This window comes from Drosophila bipectinata, chromosome 3R (genome assembly GCF_030179905.1).
Source record: "Drosophila bipectinata strain 14024-0381.07 chromosome 3R, DbipHiC1v2, whole genome shotgun sequence".
Lineage (NCBI taxonomy): Eukaryota > Metazoa > Arthropoda > Insecta > Diptera > Drosophilidae > Drosophila > Drosophila bipectinata.
Genome location: NC_091739.1, coordinates 25,714,517 through 25,729,167, shown reverse-complemented (window position 1 = coordinate 25,729,167; position 14,651 = coordinate 25,714,517).

The following is a 14,651-nucleotide window of genomic DNA, read 5'->3' as shown; positions in this document are numbered from 1 at the left end:
ATTTTTGTTTAATTAAATATAAACACTTAGCACACTTTTGTTTTATGCCTAATTCGTAATGTGTAATATATACTTTGTACCTTTTTATGTTATACACAACGTCCCCCTGACCCCTTTCCCCCACCAAGAAGGAACCCATCCTCGCCCAGTGTTGCACCCGCCCCCTCGGCCCCCTCGGCTCCTCCTCTCCTACACACACATTTTGGCAATTCAACTTGAATGTCTACTTTTAATGTAATTTAGTTGAATATTTTAGTTGATTTTTATTATTATTATTATTCGTACTTTGTTCACTGCTACGTGAGCGAAAACTAAATAAATTTAATTGTATTTCAATAAAACAAAAAAAAACACAAAAAACGACAAAAATTAAATTACTTTCTGCTATTATTATTACTACAATTAATATTGAATTTTTGTTGAATTTTCAAATGATTAAATGAAATATTTTTAATAATTTGTGTTGGTCTTTTATTATTTATCCCTTCTTCTATGATTTCAGTTGATTTTATTTTTGGTATTTTTGATAATTTTTTCAGTTAAAACTGCATTGATAAACCCAAATTAAAAATGGATAAAAATAATGCCGGACGATAAACTGCCGACTAGAAATGACAGCAGAAACCTTTACCGAAATGTATTGCTTAGCATCTGGTAGGAAACACAAAACAAACTTTGGTTCCCGATTCCTCCGATTGCGACTTAGTTTAGCAGCTACCTCAGTTAGTCACATCTAATAGACACATACAACAAGTACATACTTACAATTACTCGTCGTAGGAACATGTTAATCGCATCTTAAATCGATAGCTTAGAGTCCCCGCCCCCGGGCAAGCCCTTGATTCTTACTTTTTCGTTGTTCTTTAGCAAACTTGCTTACTGAGTTACCTGTGCCCCTGTCCCCTAGATCTCCCCCTCAAAAAAAAAAAAAACAAAATCGTTTAAAACAATGCACTAAATCAATTTCTTAGTTGAATTTTGAGTTGAAAGCGCAGTAGAGCTGAGGAGTTGGTAAATCCAAAAGATAAAGTATGGCGGAGAGTGACGAAGAATGTTGTAGTCGAATTTTTGTTCACGTTTGTTCTCGTTAAGTTGAAGATTTCATGCCAAAGTACAAACCTTAAATCAATTCTTCGTGATTCTTCGTGAATTGCGAAAAAACCTTACCTACCTTACCTACTTACCTATCCCCCTGAATTCCCTCTGAATTTTTATACCCTTGCAGAGGGTATTATAATTTTGGTCAAAAGTGTGCAACGCAGTGAAGGAGACATCTCCGACCCTATAAAGTATATATATTCTTGATCAGGATCACCTCCTGAGTTGATATGAGCATGTCCGTCTGTCCGTCTGTCCGTCTGTCCGTCTGTCCGTCTGTCCGTCTGTCTGTCCGTCTGTCTGTTTCTACGCGAACTAGTCTCTCAGTTTTAAAGCTATCGTCTTGAAACTTTGCACACACCCTTCTTTCCTTTGCACGCAGTATATAAGTCGGAACGGCCCGGATCGGCCGACTATATCCTATAGCTGCCATATAACTGATTGATCGGAAATGGTATAACTTTGGTGTTTTTAGAGTTAGAGAGTTCAAATTTGACATGTGAGCTATTTTTGGCAAAACATTACGTCATGCCAAATTTCATAAGGATCGGCCGACTATATCCTATAGCTGCCATATAACTGAATGATCGGAAATGACCCAACTTTCGTGTTTTTGAAGATAGAAAGCTGGAACTTAGTACAGATTTAATTCTTGGTCAGTTGATCCAACCTACCAAATTTCATTAGGATCGGCCGACTATATCCCATAGCTGCCATATAACTGAACGATCGGAAATGGTATTTGGTAGAAATATCAACTTTCGTATTTTTGAAGATAGAAGTTTGGGACTTTTTTTAGATTTTGTATTGTAATAAATTGGATTATATATTCCTATTCCCATAAGGATCGGCCAACTATATCCGATGTTTGCGATATATATCCGGTTTTAACTGCAAGGGTATATAAACTTCGGCTCCGCCCGAAGTTAGCTTTCCTTTCTTGTTATTATTCGATTATTTCGCTTGATCTCCCCTCCCCCAAAACAAAATGGGCTGCACTTGTTTAGGCTATAAGTGTATTTAACTAGGATAGGATATATGTTCGTAATTCGAATTGGAAATCCCCGATGAAACATTATTTTCGTTTGGCATTTTGCACAGGTTTTGCTAGAAACGAATTTGGTTTACATTAACGAGCATATTACATTCGTATTCGTATTGGTATCGTACTGTATTGATATTGTATTGGAATTATCCCTAGAGTACGTAGCATTAAGCAGCAGTGAGTGGATCGAACCGCTGGTTAAGTGGACCAACTCACCGGAAGGATCCATTATTACTAGGCATTGGCCGTACATATAAATATACTGAGTATGGCCAAAAGATAGCTGGAGTGTTGAGCAAGCAATATGAGAGAAGGCCCCATAAGGCAGCCACCACTGCGGAAGCCCCAACTCGCACCCTCCCAGACAAAAAAACTCATTCCCTCTGGGCTTTTTTGATTTAGCTAATAATTACACGTATATTATAGAGAGCTATAGAACTACACGATCACAACACTACACTAAACTACACTACACACTACTCTTAACTACACGTACTTTAAATACATATATCTTTTTTGAGGCGCACTCGTGCTGATGGAGTATGAATTGTCGAACAATCGTTGCCATTTATTTCGCTATAAGTCGTATCTATGTGTTGTACTTAGGTTTTAGCAGTGCCCAGTTCGTTTTAACTTGTAATCCTCGATGTTGTGTTTTGTTCTCTGTAGGATCATATATTATTACCCTAGACTAGGCATAGTAGCATAAGCTTCGGAAAAAAATAGAGTTTAGCAATAGCGATAGAGACAACTGTAGGACTGATCCTGTGCGTGTGTGTGGCGATATTGAAATTGTGATCGGAAATATGATGGTATCCAAGACTGACTGACTCAAATCTGATGATGAAAATTATCTCCATAACGTAATGAGCGTGATCCGTAGGAGAATAAGTACTACATATATATAGAAAAGATGAAGACGATTATATAACGAACATCCAAGCAATTCAGGTATGCTAACTAATCAAGAATTCAAGGACTTCCAGCAAACACAGAGACTAACTACGAAGCAACAAAAAGCAAACAGAACTTTCTACCTCATTGTTGAAACGTTTGTAGCCGAGTGTGTGGCTCTTTAGCACCCGACAATACCTCAGATGCAGAACCAAAACCAAAAAAAAAAACCTAATAAAAATCGAAAACGATCGGAAGATATAGAATTGAGAAGAAAGCGAGGAGAAAGATAGAAGAGACGAAGGACTTTCAGTGTAAAAATTTGAATACGTATTACGTATAGTTAATATATAGCATTCAAATGGTCATCACATCACTCCATGTCACGTCATCTCATCTCCAGTCATGTCAGTCATCACACAGATACTCAAACTCACACACACACGAACACAGAAAGATACTCTCAGGACCCTACTACTCGAATCATCGCATTCCATTCTAGAGTAAGTCACGCGCAAGAAGACAACACCAAGTCGAACCAAATCAAATCACTCCATTCGATATTCGAATCGAGTCGGACTCATTCCGCACTCATTTAGTTTAAGCTAACCCGATTCGAGTACTCACTCCTAGGACAGCCACAAAATAGTTGATAAGCAAACAATTGGCAATTGGCATCCATTAATTACACTTAGGTTGAGATCAGGATACAATCATTTTGCACTCATTTTATTTTGCATTTTGGATTCACTTGATTTCCGATTGAAAAGAGCTCCCCGATATGTGATATTTAATTGGTAATTGCTAAAATCGAAATTGAATTTGAAATTGAAATCGAAATTGATAAGGAAAAGCAGAAAGTAAACTCAACATCTGTGAGCATTGGCTTTTAGCACTTAAGTTCGAAAGAGAGTTAAGGTTTATAATTGTATACTTGTATTTAGATTCGGATTCGGAACACCAACTGTGAGAGCATTCAAGATGATCTGAAATCAAATGAAATTTAAGAGAAATTATATGTGGTATATTTTTGCTGGCTTGAAATTTGTAAAATTCGCATAAATGCATCGAACAGGTTCGATCTATCTATTTTGGATATTGTACTTCAGTAAGCTTAGGTTTAGTTGTTCCAAAACAATTGATTCTGCATTCCAAACATCTGCTAGGAAACAATCATGCACTTTCAAATCGAATAAAACTCATAACTGTGACAAAATTTACACAATCCTACATTCGACAACCAAAAAAAAATATTCCCCTAAGTTCAACAAAATTAATAAAAACTAAAAAAAAAAAAATCGTAAAATATATATAAACCTTTTTGTGGCTGCTTCGAAGTAATTAAAAGCTAATCAATCGCTAAGTAGATTCGCTTTGGGTCCCCTAAGGACTCTCAGGCAAAGGATAGGAATCTAAGCTCTAGGCTAAGCACGCTTCCCAACAACTAACCCCACTCGAAGAAATAGGGGGTGCAATCATTATACTCACTCTCTTAACACACTCACACACACGAATACAAATTAATGGAATAATTACCTCAGATTAGAATTTTTCTAGTTTAATTCTTACAAATATACATATAAATGTTAAATGACAAAGAAAAACCAAAAAGCAAAACTAACGAAAATATTATGAAAATCACTTATACACTCCACAAAAACGAAAAAAGTAAAACAAAACGAGCATTTTTTAATGGCGAGTTATGAGAAATTTTAATAGTAAAATTCAAGAGCAATTTATTATACAATGGCAAATCATACATACATACATCAAAATGCATGCAATCTCAACTAAACTAAACCAATAATTAAAGTAAACTAAACTAAAGTAAATTAAATTAATGCAAACATTTTTAACGTTCTAAAACCCCTCTAAGACAACCGATTAATTATTATAGAGTACTGCTCGAATAAATATACATATACACATATAGACCAAGAACGCTGCCAAATATCGAAGCTGCCACGCCCACAACTCCCCAAAAAAACAAACTTAAAATATAAAACAACCCAGGCTCAAAAGAAAAATCGCTAAACACAAAAAAAATAATGAGAGGAGTACCATTTGTAGGGACTTTATACATGTATATCTTTTCAACGTATATTGATCTTGGCTATTATTATTGCATTATTACGCATTACGCACTGCGAGTATCGGATATCGTATATCGAGTATTGAATATCTATTATATATGACATATATTGTATATGAAGTTTTCATTGTACTATTTAATAATCTATTGGAGATTGATCCTTGTATGTTTCGTTATAAGTATTTCATACCCACACCAACACTCACTCATAATCACTCACCTACACACATAAACACACTCTACTAACACACACATACACTTTGAAAATGGGCATCCTGTAGCCTTTATTTTTGGATCGGGACGGAACTCCAAAGTCGGAGGCTGGGCGTGGTTGCGCCTACTCACATAGAAGAATTTCTGCTGCTCAGGTAAAGGCGTTGACCACGCCCAGCCCGGCCCAAGGACATGCCCATCACCCCCGATCCGTGGGCTAAAAGGATCAACAGGATGCCCTGGATTTGGTATCACATTCCGTTTGTTTAGTTAAACTAGAATTCCATCTCTTTCAAACTTTGAGGCTCACCAGATACGGAAGGATAATAAGGATATGAAGTGAGATAAGGAGGGGGAAAGAGTATGGAAAAATGTAGAAGAGCCATAGTGGAATTTTGTTTAAGTTTTTTGTTTCGTTTCTATTATTGAAAAGGAAATTTAAGCAAATAATAAGATAATAATATTAAACAAAGTACACTTTACCTTATTTAGATGCAATGAAACTTTAATTCCTTGAATTAGTCAAATTTGATTTTGGACCTGAACAAAAACAAAATACAAAACAACAAAAAAAACCACAAAAAAATACAATTACATGTTTAAAAAAAAAATCAAATACAAATACTTGCTAAATAGACAAATGTGCCGCTGTAGGACGAGGCCAGGATAAGTCGAATAGACAGGATAATTTTAATCCCAAACCATACTTAGTCACGCCCCTCGCCACGCCCTTTCCCGGCACTCCTAACAGTTTTTTGGGTTTTGCGTTGACCAAAAAAAAAAATAAAGAAAGAGCGAAAATAAAATATTTATTGTATCTCTTACTATGCGAGAAGCGAGCATCCTTTGATTTCCTTGTTGAAAACTAAAGCAAATATACAAAGCGAAGAGCGAGCGGAGAGAAATTACAAAGTAACATTGAAAGATACAAAAACATGAACCTCAGCACTCCTGCATCCTACACAAATGTAACAAAGCAAAGCGACAAAAAAAAAAGATAACCCTAAACAAATCCTAGCGAATCAAACGATGAAATCAGAAGCACAGAAGAAAGAAAGAGCGAAGAAAGTGACGAGAAGAAGAGCCAAAGAGAGATAGCAAGCAGAGAAAGCAGACAAAAAGCCCCTCCCCCTTTTCGAAAGTACAAATTGTTTTTATTGTGAGAGGATCTTTTATCGAAACAAAGTTGATTGGAGGAAGAGTGATCGATAACAGGTCGATAGGCAGGCAGAGTCTGAGGAACACATCGCAAATTCTGTTCGATCCATAGTTTCAGCCCAACTAAGCTTCCGGATTATAAAAAAAAAACCAAAAAAAAACGAAGAAAAAATATGTAATATTTACCTATATTAAAAGCTTGTCGTTAATCGATAACAGCAGCAATAATCCTTTGCCAGCCTCTCTCTAAGCTAACACACTCACACACACTCATACACACTCCCACATCCTCATCATTCCACATTCATCATCAAAACACTCTTATCATTGGCATTGAATCATCCAATTAAAATTTAAAAATATACAAAAATAAAAAAAGAAAAAGTAAAAAAAAAATATAATTCTAATACACAAAACATACCAACAAGCATATATTATAATCCCCACATTTAGCACTTAACACATTCATACATAAATCACTCATAATATGCGTATTTGTCTCTATTTATAACACAAAAAATAAAAATACTAAAATAATAATATACGAAATATGTAACATTTACTATGTACTACCTTATGAATCGATTACACTTCTAATTATATAACTAAATATATATATTTTGTATAAGCGATCGGGTTGGATCGATCCAGCAGACGACTCTCAAAGAACACAAAAATGAATCTTTCAATAAAGTGCGACCATTGTCGCTTATAATCATCAAGAACCCAAAATAAAAATCTTTTCTTTCGTGGGATTTTCAATTTGCGAATTAATTTAATTTTCCAGCCCAAAAAAGTATGCTACAAAATAAGGTAAATGCATGCTAAGAGCTTTCTGCTGTATTCTTTGGCTCCTTCGGGCTAAATCAGTTGTTTTTGTGGGTGAGTATGGGTTTCATCCATTCCATCAGCCGATAATCGAAGCTTAAGTCCAGCTGTGGCAGTTCAATTAGCGTCAGTAAAGCAGCTTCCAAGTACCTGCCTGGCTTTCTAATTAACTTGGCCAGAGGGTGAGGCATTGAGGGGCTGGATATTCGTGTATGTATATAAGCACAGCTGTACTATTTTCGCTGAGAGGCAATAGGGAATCCAATTTCAGCTCGGCAACAAAATAACACTCGATGGGAGTCTGGCCCACCCGCATCTGCAACTTGCACATACAATGTACAAATTCAATTGCAACTAATGCACTTCATGCGTCTTCCAAAGCTGCCACTCCACCCACCTCAAAGCCATCACCACGGCCCCCCACTTTTCCACTTTCCCGCAGACGTGTCTGCGTGTGAAGTTTAAGCTGTTTGGCTGCGGCTGCGAGGAGAGCTGGGTAAGGACATCGCCCCAAGACGCCCAAGGATGTGTGTGGCCAGCGAGTCAAGGAGCTGAAAGCGGAAATCAAACACGAGGCGAGGATTGCTCGCTTCTTGGTTCGCACGATTAAGAAAGTCACTGGGAAAAATACAATTTCCTGTTTAATATTTGAATTTAAAAAATATAAAGGATATTAAAATTTGAAAATAATTTGTAGTTTCCACTCTCACAAATTCTCTTTAAACTTATATTAAACTAAAACCTCTTCTCCTGGTGCATAAATATTTTCCTTTCTAGAACTTCGTGTTATGCTTTCCTTCGAGAACGTGAAATGGCAGTTCGTGGTTTCCACTCCATTCCCATACAGCCAGGAGCAGGAGCTTCTGGTTGCAGCTGTGGCTCTGGCCTTAGCCCTGGGCGCTGACTCCAGGACTACAGGATAATCGGGTGGATAGCGGGGAGGATGACTTGGCTGTGCTCTGCGTGGCCGGCATTGCAAATATTTAACGCAAACAATGCGCTTAAATCAAAAGCAAGCCATGTCTGCGGCATAACTGAGCGTCGGGCAGACAGAAATCTCCCGTCTACTTTCCGGACACGAAATCTATTTAACCTCACACGTTGCAGGTCCTTGCTGTTTCTGTTTTAGTTTCAGTTCCTGCTGATGCTGCTCTTTATATTCCATATATATCTTTAGTTTTAATGCCCGAGGTCCGTAGTTGAAGAGGAGCATGCAAATCAGCTTTTTATTTGACTGGCCTCCCAACTGAATGAACATGAACCCGGTCCCCTTTCTGATCCTGATCCCGATCCCGAAATGCCCGTGCCTGTGCCATTGCCAACCTGAGTGCATAAGTTCGCCATGGAATGACCCTCTGGGGAAATTCATAGTGGATACTCTGGGCATTGAACTGCAGTGGGGTAAAAAGAGCGAGGGACCGACAATAAACATAACAGAAGAAAGCAAAAGTTTGGGCACTGAAGAAAATAAAGGCAAAATTATAGGAAATCAATACAAAAGGATATTTTATTTTTTTCTCAAAAATTTTAAGTTGTAGAACATATATTAAGAGGTCGCATATCCAAGTTTAATATTTTAATATTTTCCTCCAGTGCATGCAACAGGACTTTATCGTTATCTCAGCCATGTCAAGGCAAAGTTTGTGGCATAAAACTTTGGCTGCGCTCTTGTGCCAATGAAAGTGGTCAGTTAAAAAATGTCAAACCCTCTACCACCCCGAGCCATTATCCTTTGAAGATACAAAAACTAAAACAAAGAAAAGCGAACTATATCGAAAGTAATATGACTGGGGTATGCATAATTACAAAAGTTTGCGGCCTGGTCACATAAGTCATATTCCTGTCTGACCACTTGGACCAGAGTCCTGTTTCAGGATTTATGTGTGTGGGGGTTGCATGTAGGTGGGCTGCAAATTAAACACGACAAAGCAGCGTTATCTTTATAAATCAAAGGGAATTACAAGGCCCATGTCCCAACCCCACATATGAATGCCAAAGATTCTGGAAATTGTTGCAAACCCTTTCGGCAAACAGCTTTCCCTTTTCTTTTGTGGACATATTTTAATGATTTATTTCCAATTTAAGCTAGATTCCGTACTTAAGATGCTCTGCCTAATGGGCATCCCCAGGACCTTAGGATATACAAGGTCAGTGGTCGCCCCTTCTTTCACAGATTCCTGAATTCCCTGAGATACTTTTTCTGAGGGTGCAACTCCCCCCAACCGTTTATGCTGGTGTGCTAATATGCAAATCCAATTTATTGCACTCCCCAACCCTTGTTTTTTATACATACATACATATATTCTCCACATCCTGGCCGTTCGGGCTGTCCTTGCGCTGGGCGTGAGTTATACGAATCCTTTTTATCTCGACTGTCGCATGGCGTGCGTCGGCCGCATAAATCTTGTATAAGTTCGCTCCTTGGCAAGGAGTCAATATGCTAAATCAGCAGAATCCTTTTGCCTTCCCCCGTACCGATTTGGCTCGACAGGACCTCCAAGAATTCCGGAAGGGGGGATGTTTGGACAGCTGCTAAGACATTTCAATAACGCTGCCAATCCTAGGGCGAGAATGGTTCCTTGGTTGGTTGCTCCTCGAATTTTCCAGCCCGATGTTTGTTGAATTTTAATCATTTGCTTGATGCAGCCTCAAGTAGAGCGGACTACAACTTTATTGAGAGCGAGAGTGGGGGAAAGTGAAGTGAAGTCAGGTACTTGGATAGAAAGCAAGAAAGTGTTTGGATATGCAATCAGAAGGGGCAAGGACCTCAGGAATAAGTTCCAATTTCCCTTCGAAACGTAAGCCAATCCAAACGAAAAATGGACAAAAAATCTAAAAAATATTTTGTAACAGGATTTTGATGCAGAATGGCGGAGAATCGATTTAGAAATCATTTAAGGTACTCCGCTTGAGAATCGAATGAGAATTGGGGAAGATATAGGCATCACTGTGGACCCCATAGGGGAAAACCCCATTTTCAAGGGATCCCAATAGGAAAAATGGACAAAAAATCGAAAAAATATTTTGTCTCAGGATTTTGATGCAGAATGGCGGAGAATCGATTCAGAAATCATTTAAGGTACTCCGCTTGAGAATCGGATGCGAATTGGCGAAGATATAGCCATCACTGTGGACCCCATAAGGGAAAACCCCATTTTTAAGGGATCATCACGAAAAATGGACAAAAAATCTAAAAAATATTTTGTCTCAGGATTTTGATGCAGAATGGGGGAGAATCGATCCAGAAATCATTTAAGGTACTCCGCTTGAGAATCGGATGAGAATTGGCGAAGATATAGGCATCACTGTGGACCCCATAGGGGAAAACCCCATTTTCAAGGGATCCCAATAGGAAAAATGGACAAAAAATCTATAAAATATTTTGTCTCAGGATTTTGATGCAGAATGTCGGAGAATCGATCCAGAAATCGTTTAAGGTACTCCGCTTGAGAATCGGATGAGAATTGGGGAAGATATAGGCATCACTGTGGACCCCATAGGGGAAAACCCCATTTTCAAGGGATCACATCACGAAAAATGGACAAAAAATCTAACAAAAATTTTGTATCAGGATTTTGATGCAGAATCGCGGAGAATCGATTTAGAAATCATTTAAGGTACTCCGCTTGAGAATCGAATGAGAATTGGGGAAGATATAGGCATCACTGTGGACCCCATAGGGGAAAACCCCATTTTCAAGGGATCCCAATAGGAAAAATGGACAAAAAATCGAAAAAATATTTTGTCTCAGGATTTTGATGCAGAATGGCGGAGAATCGATTCAGAAATCATTTAAGGTACTCCGCTTGAGAATCGGATGCGAATTGGCGAAGATATAGCCATCACTGTGGACCCCATAAGGGAAAACCCCATTTTTAAGGGATCATCACGAAAAATGGACAAAAAATCTAAAAAATATTTTGTCTCAGGATTTTGATGCAGAATGGGGGAGAATCGATCCAGAAATCATTTAAGGTACTCCGCTTGAGAATCGGATGAGAATTGGCGAAGATATAGGCATCACTGTGGACCCCATAGGGGAAAACCCCATTTTCAAGGGATCCCAATAGGAAAAATGGACAAAAAATCTAAAAAATATTTTGTAACAGGATTTTGATGCAGAATGGCGGAGAATCGATTCAGAAATTATTTAAGGTACTCCGCTTGAGAATCGGATGAGAATTGGCGAAGATATAGCCATCACTGTGAACCCCATAGGGGAAAACCCCATTTTTAAGGGATCATCACAAAAAATGGACAAAAAATCTAAAAAATATTTTGACTCAGGATTTTGATGCAGAATGGGGGAGAATCGATCCAGAAATCGTTTAAGGTACTCCGCTTGAGAATCGGATGAGAATTGGGGAAGATATAGGCATCACTGTGGACCCCATAGGGGAAGACCCCATTTTCAAGGGATCATCACAAAAAATGGACAAAAAATCTAAAAAATATTTTGTCTCAGGATTTTGATGCAGAATGGCGGAGCATTGATCCAGAAATCGTTTAAGGTACTCCGCTTGAGAATCGGATGAGAATTGGGGAAGATATAGGCATCACTGTGGACCCCATAGGGGAAAACCCCATTTTCAAGGGATCCCAATAGGAAAAATGGACAAAAAATCTATAAAATATTTTGTCTCAGGATTTTGATGCAGAATGTCGGAGAATCGATCCAGAAATCGTTTAAGGTACTCCGCTTGAGAATCGGATGAGAATTGGGGAAGATATAGGCATCACTGTGGACCCCATAGGGGAAAACCCCATTTTCAAGGGATCACATCACGAAAAATGGACAAAAAATCTAACAAAAATTTTGTATCAGGATTTTGATGCAGAATCGCGGAGCATCGATCCAGAAATCGTTTAAGGTACTCCGCTTGAGAATCGGATGAGAATTGGGGAAGATATAGGCATCACTGTGGACCCCATAGGGGAAAACCCCATTTTCAAGGCATCATCATGAAAAATGGACAAAAAATCTAAAAAATATTTTGTCTCAGGATTTTGATGCAGAATAGCGGAGCATCGATCCAGAAATCGTTTAAGGTACTCCGCTTGAGAATCGAATGAGAATTGGGGAAGATATAGGCATCACTGTGGACCCCATAGGGGAAAACCCCATTTTCAAGGGATCCCAATAGGAAAAATGGACAAAAAATCTATAAAATATTTTGTCTCAGGATTTTGATGCAGAATGTCGGAGAATCGATCCAGAAATCGTTTAAGGTACTCCGCTTGAGAATCGGATGAGAATTGGGGAAGATATAGGCATCACTGTGGACCCCATAGGGGAAAACCCCATTTTCAAGGGATCACATCACGAAAAATGGACAAAAAATCTATAAAATATTTTGTCTCAGGATTTTGATGCAGAATGTCGGAGAATCGATCCAGAAATCGTTTAAGGTACTCCGCTTGAGAATCGGATGAGAATTGGGGAAGATATAGGCATCACTGTGGACCCCATAGGGGAAGACCCCATTTTCAAGGGATCATCACAAAAAATGGACAAAAAATCTAAAAAATATTTTGTCTCAGGATTTTGATGCAGAATAGCGGAGCATCGATCCAGAAATCGTTTAAGGTACTCCGCTTGAGAATCGAATGAGAATTGGGGAAGATATAGGCATCACTGTGGACCCCATAGGGGAAAACCCCATTTTCAAGGGATCATCACAAAAAATGGACAAAAAATCTAAAAAATATTTTGTAACAGGATTTTGATGCAGAATGGCGGAGAATTGATTCAGAAATCATTTAAGGTACTCAGCTTGAGAATCGGATGAGAATTGGCGAAGATATAGCCATCACTCTGGACCCCATAGAGGAAAACCCCATTTTTAAGGGATCACATCACGAAAAATGGACAAAAAATCTAACAAAAATTTTGTATCAGGATTTTGATGCAGAATGGCGGAGCATCGATCCAGAAATCGTTTAAGGTACTCCGCTTGAGAATCGGATGAGAATTGGGGAAGATATAGGCATCACTGTGGACCCCATAGGGGAAAACCCCATTTTCAAGGCATCATCATGAAAAATGGACAAAAAATCTAAAAAAATATTTTGTCTCAGGATTTTGATGCAGAATGGCGGAGAATCGATCCAGAAATCGTTTAAGGTTCTCCGCTTGAGAATCGGATGAGAATTGGGGAAGATATAGCCATCACTCTCGACCCTATAGGGGAAAACCCCATTTTCAAGGAATCATCACGAAAAATGGACAAAAAATCTAAAAAATATTTTGTCTCAGGATTTTGATGCAGAATGGCGGGGAATCGATCCAGAAATCGTTTAAGGTACTCCGTTTGAGAATCGGATGAGAGTTGAGGAAGTAACAAAGTAAGAAGTTGGGGAAAAAATCTACAGAACTTGGATCAGTTCTATGAATAATTAAGTAATTCCTGTTGCACTATTTTGTATGGAATACATTTTTCAATTAAAATTAATTGTATTTTAAAACCCCCATAAAAGGTATCCTTTTCAATATCCAAGCCAAATATTGACCATCAACCACTAGGTGGCATGGCTTTCTTCATTGTGGCGAGTGCAGCTGGATTTAATCAAATTATGAACGATGTCACCGTAACTTTGCATCACTGTGGACCCCATAGGGGAAAACCCCATTTTCAAGGGATTCTATCATAAACTCTTCAGGCAAACTTAAGATAATTTAGTAAAATACCAAACTCAACCACTAAAAACATTTATTGTTAATTCCAAAAAATTTCAGAAGTTAGTTACCTTTTCAGGCCCTTCCAACCGGTTGAAAAGGATTTCCCGGAGGCTACGCCTGTCACTTCTCAATGGCCATCCAGAGATTTATGGTGAGAACAGCAAACAAGCGGAGAAAGTAGAAAATCGGCGGAGGGAAAGGGTAAATGAGTGAAAGACAAAGGAACCATGTGGACATAAATCATATCCTGGCGGCAGGCGACGAATATCCTGCAGCGCTGGCTGCAGCCACTTGAACTGAGAACCGGTTTGGACATGGTTAGTTTCATAGTTAGGTTCGGTTTGATTCCGGGATCCTAGGGCAGGCAGGCCTACCCAGGACACTCGTGTTACATCGGCCAATTTGAGATTTCCATTTCATGCCCATTGTCCTGACTGGCGTCGCAAATTTGTCAACGAATGAGTAGCAGGACAACTGTCAGCGAGATAAGCGTGCAGGAACTATTATCTGAAAGATATGCGCAGGATGAATCACTCGCACGTCTCGCTTTCGAAATATTTCACTACCATAGCTATCTCTAGACTCTCTTTTTCTCAAAAAAAAAAAATGGGAAATAATAACATTCATAAAAAAAGCAATAAAAA